Below are 8,363 nucleotides of genomic sequence, written 5' to 3'. Positions count from 1 at the left end.
AGGATTATGACATGAAGCTGCATTATCATCCAGGAAAGGCCAATGTCGTAGCAGACGCTTTGATCCATAAGAGTTATGTTAACACCCTCGTAAGCGGCGGGGGGGGGGGGGGGGGGCAAAGGAGTTAGCCGAGGATATCAGCGAACTTCGATTGGAGATTGTTCCTAGAGGTTCTGTTGCAGCAATGGAAGTTCAGTCTACATTGTTGGGAAGGAGAAGCTCAGAAGGATGACAAAGAGATTGCTGAGATAAAGGAGAAGATGAGTGAAGGAAATGCCAAGGGTTTTCGTGAAGACGAACATGAAACCTTGTGGTTTGAGGACCGTGTTTATGTGCCCAATAATGCAGAGATCAGGAAGTTGATACTTCAGGAAGCTCATGACTCGCCATACTCGATACACCCCGGAAACACCAAGATGTATTTGGACTTGAAGGAGCGTTTCTGGTGGACTGGTATGAAGAAGGATATTGCAGAGTATGTAGCCATATGTGATGTATGTCAGAGAGTGAAGGCAGAACATCAGAAGCCAGCAGGATTACTGCAGCCTATGCCGATACCCGAATGGAAGTGGGACAAGCTTGGCATGGATTTCATCACCAGATTGCCGAGGACCCGATCAGGTTATGATTCTATCTGGGTAGTAGTTGATCGCTTGACCAAAGTAGCTCATTTTATCCCAGTGAAAACCACCTATACAAGTGCGAAGTTGGCCAAGATATATATGACCAGGATCGTATGTCTGCATGGAGTTCCGAGGACCATCGTATCAGATAGAGGAACACAGTTTACTTTAGAGTTTTGGCATCAGCTGCACCAGACTTTGGGGACCAGGCTAGAGTTTAGCACAGCCTTTCATCCGCAGACAGACGGACAGACCGAGGGAGTCAATCAGATTATGGAGGACATGTTGAGAGCTTGTGCACTAGATTATGGATCTAGTTGGGATGACAATTTGCCGTACGCGGAGTTTTCATACAACAACAGCTACCAGGCCAGTTTGAAGATGGCACCTTTCGAAGCCCTGTATGGACGAAGATGCAGAACACCGTTGATGTGGGATGAAGTAGGAGACCGATAGTTGTTTGGACCGGATTTGATTAAGGAGTCCGAAGAGAAGGTTAAGCTGATTCGAGACCGACTGAAGGTAGCTCAGTCCAGGCAGAAGAGTTATGCGGATTCGAAATGCAAGGAGTGAATCTATGAAGTCAGAGACCAAGCATATCTTCGCGTATCACCGCTCTGAGGAGTTAAACGTTTTGGGGTGAAGGGAAAGTTAGCCCCGAGATTTGTAGGACCGTACCATGTCTTGGAACGCATGGGAGAGGTAGCCTACAAGTTGGAGTTACCTGAAGGATTGTCAGGAGTTCATGATGTGTTTCACGTTTCCCAGTTGAAGAAGTGCCATGCAGAGATGGCCGATATACCGCTAAGAGATACAGTGCCCCTGGAAGAAATTCAGTTGGACAGTGATCTGACATACGAGGAGAAACCTGTCAAGATTCTTGAGTTTGCCAACCGAGTTACTCGCAGCAAGGTTATCAAGTTTTGCAAAGTTCAGTGGAGCCACCATACCGAGGATGAAGCCACCTGGGAACGAGAGGAGGATCTACGCAAAGACCACCCACACCTATTTTCTAGCGAACCCGAATCTCGAGGGCGAGATTCATCTTAAGGGGGGGGTAGGTTTGTAACATCCCAAATTTTCAATTTTGAATGTTATACCTAGGTCATTCATGCATATCATATTTTATTGCATATCTACTTTGCGACCCTCAAAATTCTAAGCAACTCAAGGACCCACGGAGAGAGTTGGGGATTTCACCGTTTTCATATTTGAATTTTATCAAGTATTGAAACAAGGGTCATTTGTTTTAATTATTTTTCTCTCCGAAAATATTTCATATCAAATTATATGAGAGGGGATAATATGACTTCCCCAAAAATAATGAAATATTGGAGGAAAAATATTAAAAACAAATAAACAATTTTTATTTGGATTTTATTGCTATTTTATTTGAATTAGGAAAAATATGCGTTTTTCAAAACTGCATTAGTGTCCTAAGTAAATGTTCACCTTGTCCGGTATATTTTTCGAGGACGGGGAAAATTTATTTCGGGATTTTTGGAGTCCGTTTAGTATTTCTTTTCTTCATTTTTCTGCGCGTCGGAATATTTTTTTTTAAAAGTTACCGCCTTACCGGGTCGTGTCCGCCTGGGACATCAACCCGGCCGACCCTTTAAGAGGCGAGGCCTCGAGCCGCCGCCAGCCCCAGCCCGCCCGCCGCCGCCGCGCCGCCACCCGCCGCCGCCGGAGCCGCCACCGCCGTTGACTTCAGTCCGGTCGGTTTTTTTAGAAACCCTAGCCCGTTTTTTAGATTGGTTTTTGTTTCGTTTTTTTCGGTTCGGTTAAACTGCGGACGTTCGTCCGTATGTTCGTTTTAACGAACGCCGTTCACCCGTTAGTCACAGACAACGAACGTTTGTTCGTTAGCCTGTTCGTCAGTTTTTCTTTTTCCAGGGTTTTTCGCGATTATTTTCGATCGCGATTTCTGACCCGATTTTCGTTTTAGTTTATCTTTTCGCTCGTTTATCGGAATCAGGCGATTCAAGTGCCTAGATTTTCGTCTCGAAGTCCTATTTCTGTTTAACCAACTTGAACAAGATTTTGGTACTGTAAAATTTGACTTTAGTCCAGATTAGTAATCAGATCTTGTTTCTTTCGCAGTTTGAGTTTCGTTGCTCCGTTTGATTTGATTCTTTTTGCAAGCCAGAGTTCTTAAGTTGAACTTTCTGGTCAGATCTTCTTATTTGAGTTTTACCCGTGCATCTTTGATTTATTGCTTATGTATGCTATTGTTTGTTTGCGATAGAATTCCCGGAGTGCGAAGCGTGCTACTACGAGTCTCTAGGTTTTGCGGATCGTCAGCAAGGCAAGTAACACATTGATCATACTCTTTTCATACCCAGTTTTTATGCATTAGTTCCAATCCTCAAACACTGCATGATTAGGATGTGATTAAATTGTGGGTATTGGGAAGTAGTTGATGAGGTAGGACCTATTACCCTGTTTTATTATCAAACCCTTGGGAGTTACTTCTACGTATGCTTATATTGCCATGCTATGCTCGTAGACGTGGATTTGGGTTTGAGTGTATCCATGACATATGTGAGATTGTTAATTAATGGTTCAACTTAAGGTGGCAACTTTAATACACATCTGGGTGGATTGTTTGTTTTGGGCACCTGGGGAATCCAGTGTTGTCCTAGGAGATCCCGGGGATATACCGTGTGATCCTCCTACGGTCCGCCACCCAGGCTCAAAGGGATCGTGAGATATTTCATGCTAGAAACTTCTGTGTGCAGCCACAAGCCATTATGGACTCTGGCATAGTTGAGTATGCTACATGACCTCTTGAAGAGGTGGACTAGCAGATGTAGGGGAAAGTAGGTGTACCGGTCCACCCGGAGTAAAGAGTTAATGTTTCTGAAAGATTGTGTCTCGGTCAACCGTTTCTCAAACACCCTGTAGTGTGAGAAATCCAACGGAGGGGATCGAGTCTTGTGGGGAAAAAAGTGCGCAAACCTCTGCAGAGTGTACAATCTAATCATGGTTAGCCGTGTCCCCGGTTATGGACATCCTGAGTATCTAGTACTTGGATTATCCGATTGTATCTCATCACTCTAAATTAATTTGTTGGGTTGTCAATGATTACTTTTAATTGGGATTGAGATGGGGGTACCATTCTCAATATTTCAACCACCATGATAGTTAAATAAAATTTATTCCTTTGATGTAGGGAAAAATTGGCTTTTTGCAAAAACAAATAACCTTAGAGCCTCCACCTGCGAAATATGCATGTAGTGATAGCTTTATCTGTTCATTGCTCTACTATGTTATTTTGCCAGCATATTCCATGTGCTGACCCGTTTTCGGGCTGCAACGTATTATGTTGCAGACTTTTCAGACGGCGAGTAAGGTGCGATAGGTCGTTGTCATGCACTCAGCTATGCCGTTGGAGTTGATGGACTCACTTTATCTTCCAAGCCTTCCGCTGTTATCTTATTTAGATGGCCTTAAGCCATATTTATTGTAATAAGTTCTCTTTTGAGACATTCGATGTAATAAGTGTGTGATTGCACTCTATTATAAATCCTTCGAGTACTGTGTGTGTCAGCATTACCGATCCAGGGATGACACTTATGCACAGAGATTTGACCATCTGAGGTCGGATCGCTACAGAGATGCTTGCACCAGTCCATAGATGGATCGCAAGAGCTTGCGCATTTTGTTAGCACATTTAGGATTGACAAAACCTTCTGGTTGCATCATATACAATTCTTCTTTAATAAATCCATTAAGGAATGCAGTTTTGACATCCATTTGCCAGATTTCATAAAATGTGGCAATTGCTAACATGATTAGGATAGACTTTAAGCATCGATACGAGTGAGAAAATCTCATCGTAGTCAACACCTTGAACTTGTCAAAAACCTTTTTCGATAAGTCGAGCTTTGTAGATAGTAACACTACTATCAGCGTCCGTCTTCCTCAGGAAGATCCATTTATTCTCAATGGCTTGCCGATCATCGGGCAAGTCCACCAAAGTCCACACTTTGTTCTTATATATGGATCCTATCTCAGATTTTATGGCCTCAAGCCATTTATCGGAATATGGGCTCATCATCGCTTCCTCATAGTTCGTAGGTTCATCATGGTCTAGTAACATGACTTTTAGGACAGGATTACCGTACTACTCTGGTGCGGAACGTGCTCTGGTTGACCTATGAGGTTTGGTAGTAACTTGATATGAAGTTTCATGATCATTATCATTAGCTTCCTCTCTAGTTGGTGTAGGCATCAGGGGAACGGTTTTCTCTGATGAGCTACTTTCCACTTCAAGAGAAGGTACAATTACCTCATCAAGTTCTACTTTCCTCCCACTCACTTCTTTCGAGAGAAACTCCTTCTCTAGAAAGGATCCATTCTTAGCAAAAAAGATCTTGCCTTCGGATCTGTGATAGAAGGGTAGCAAGATGGCATGATGTAGACAAAGTAAACTCAAGCAATTTGATTAAACCATATCGTTTTACCCTTAATAGAAACATACAATATGTGCCTCGCTACCCCTTCTGTCACTGGGTGAGGACACCACAAGATTGAACCCATTACAAAGCACCTCTCCCACTAAAGATAAATCAATCTAGTTGGCTAAACCAAACAGATAGATCGGAGAGAAATACAAAGCTATAACAATCGTGCATAATAAATTTTAGAAAATACTCAATTACTTTCAATAAATAATCTGATCATAAACCCATGATACGTCTCCAACGTATCTATAATTTCTTGTTGTTCCATGTTATTATATTACCTGTTTTGGATGTTCTACATGCATTAATATGTTATTTTATATTATTTTTGAGACTAACCTATTAATCTAGAGCCCAGTGTCAGTTTCTGTTTTTTCCTTGTTTTTGAGTTTTACAGAAAAGGAATATCAAACGAAGTCCAAACGAGCTAAAAATTTACGATGATTATTTATGGACCGGAAGAGACCAACGGAGCATCGGAGTTGGGCCAGAAGAGCCTCGAGGCGACCACAAGCCTAGGGGGCGCCCCCCCTAGGGCGTGCATCTGACTTGTGGGCTCCTCGGGAACCCCACTGACTTGTTTCCGACGCCAAAAATTCCTATAAATATAGAAACCTTCGAAAAGAAACCTAGATCGGAAGTTCCGCTGCCGTAAACCTCTGTAACCATGAAAAACCAATCGAGAACCCGTTTCGGCACCCTGCCGGAGAGGGAAACCATCACCGGTGGCCATCTTCATCATCCCGGCGGTCTCCATGACGAGGAGGGAGTAGTTCACCCTCAGAGCTGTGGGTATGTACTAGTAGCTATGTGTTTGATCTCTCTCTCTCGCTCTCTCTCTCTCTATCTCTCTCTCTCTCTCGTGTTCTTGATTTGGCACAATCTTGATGTACCGCGAGCTTTGTTACTATAGTTGGATCATATGGTGTTCCTCCCCCTCTACCTGCTTGTGATGAATTGAGTCTTGCTCTTTGAGGTTTTGTTATGTTGGATTGAGTATTGGATTTGAGAACACTTGATCTATGTCTTGTGATGGGATATCTGTGGTGACAATGGGATGTTCTATTGATTCACTTGATGTATGTTTTGGCATTCAACTCGCGAATTGCCGAGGTGACATTGGGGTAATCTATGCATAGGGGTTGATGTACGTTTTCGTCCTACCTTCTCCGACAGAAACTTTTGAGTGATTCTTTGTTGCATGTTGAGGGATTGTTATGTGATCCAATTATGTTATCATTGTTGAGAGACTTTGCACTAGTGAAAGTATGAACCCTATGCCTTGTTTTCAAGCATTGCAATACCGTTTTTGCTCACTTTTGTTACAAGTTACCTTGCTGTTTATATTTTTTCAGATTACAAAAACATATATCTAGTATCCATATTACACTTGTATCACCATCTCTTCACCGAACTAGTGCACCTATACAATTTACCATTGTATTGGGTGTGTTGGGGACACAAGAGACTCTTTGTTATTTGCTTGTAGGGTTGTTTGAGAGAGACCATCTTCATCCTACGCCCCCATGGATTGATAAACGTTAGGTCATCCACTTGAGGTAAATTTGATACCGTCCTACAAAACTCTGCGCTTGGAGGCCCAACTTGAGTCTACAAGAATAAAGGTTGCGCAGTAGACATCAAGCTCTTTTCTGGCGCCGTTGCCCGGGAGGTGAGTGCTTGAAGGTATATCTTTAGATCTTGCAATTGAATCTTTTAGTTTCTTGTTTTATCACTAGTTTAGTCTATAAAAGAAAACTACAAAAAATGGAATTGAGGTTGCCACATATTAATCTTTATAATGTCTTTCGTGAAAATGATGGAAAGGAAAACTGAGCTCAAGTGTTAGAATAAGAAGTCAATAAAATATTTGGCACTAAATCTTTGAATGATGAGCATGATTGAAATGTTGTTGGTATGAATTCTTTGAATATCCATGATGCTAATGATATGCAAAGCCATAAGCTTGGGGATGCTATGTTTGATGAAGATGATATGTTTTCCCCCAAGTTTTGATAAGAAAAGTTATTATGATGATAGCATCCCTCCTATTTATGATGATTATGTTGATGAAAGTGGGTTTGGAAGAGTGTAAACTCTAGGTACTAATGATCCCACTATTTTGGAGGGTGTTGAATCTTTTCACAATATTGATAAAAGTGGATTTGGAAAGGTCATGACTTTATTTAGTGATGAATCCACTATTCTGGAAGAGGTTCCAATTGATTATGAGAACAAAGTTGCTATCTATGATTATTATTGTGATGACATGTATGCTATAAATAATAATGATAACCATGAAATTTGTCATCATGATTTTAATTTTCAATTGGATTATGCCTCACATGATAGTTATTTTGTTGAGTTTGCTCCCACTACTATTCATGAGAATAAATTTTCTCATGTGGAGTAATAAAATTTTTATGGTTATGAATCATGAAAAGAATGCTTTATGTGATAGTTATATTGTTGAATTCCTTCATGATGCTACTGAAAATTATTAGGAGAGAGGAACATATGCTTTTACATATCTCAGTAATCTCAAGTTTCTTCTCTATGTATTGAAAGTTTCGAAGTCATGCTTGTTTTGTCTTCCTATGCTAGTTGATTCTTGTTCCCATAAATTGTTTGCTCACAAAATCCCTATGCATAGGAAGTGGGGATAGAATTAAATGTGCTAGTCATATGCTTCATGATGCTCCCATTATGTTTCAACTCTTATCTTTTATGTGAGCATCATTGACATCATCATGCCTAGCTAAAAAGGCATTAAAGAAAAGCGCTTGTTGGGAGACAACCCAATAGTTATACCTACTGTTTTTGGCGTGTTCACATGATTATGCTACTGTAGTAATCATGTTTTATAGCTTTTGTTTCAATAAAGTGCCAAGTAAGACCTTTGGGATAGTGCTGATGATTGTTGATTTGATTCTGTGAGAAAACAGAAACTTTTGTGCCCAGTAACTGAATTGATTTGATCTGCTAGAGCGACGAAAAATTCTGAATTTGTTCCACTTTATTGATATACAAATTGCCTATATTGTTCTAATTTTTTTAGATTTTTTGGAGTTACAGAAGTATACAAAGTTTCCATATTACTACTGACTGTTCTGTTTTTAACAGATTCTGTTTCCATTGTGTTGTTTGCTTATTTTGATGAATCTATGGGTAGTATCGGAGGGTACGAACCATGGAGAAGTTGGAATACAGTATATATAACACCAATATAAATTTAGAATGAGTTCACAACAGTACCTAAGTGGTGATTTAT

Source organism: Triticum aestivum, chromosome 5D, assembly GCF_018294505.1.
Source record: "Triticum aestivum cultivar Chinese Spring chromosome 5D, IWGSC CS RefSeq v2.1, whole genome shotgun sequence".
Classification (NCBI taxonomy): Eukaryota; Viridiplantae; Streptophyta; class Magnoliopsida; order Poales; family Poaceae; genus Triticum; species Triticum aestivum.
Note: the sequence above shows the minus strand (reverse complement) of the source record.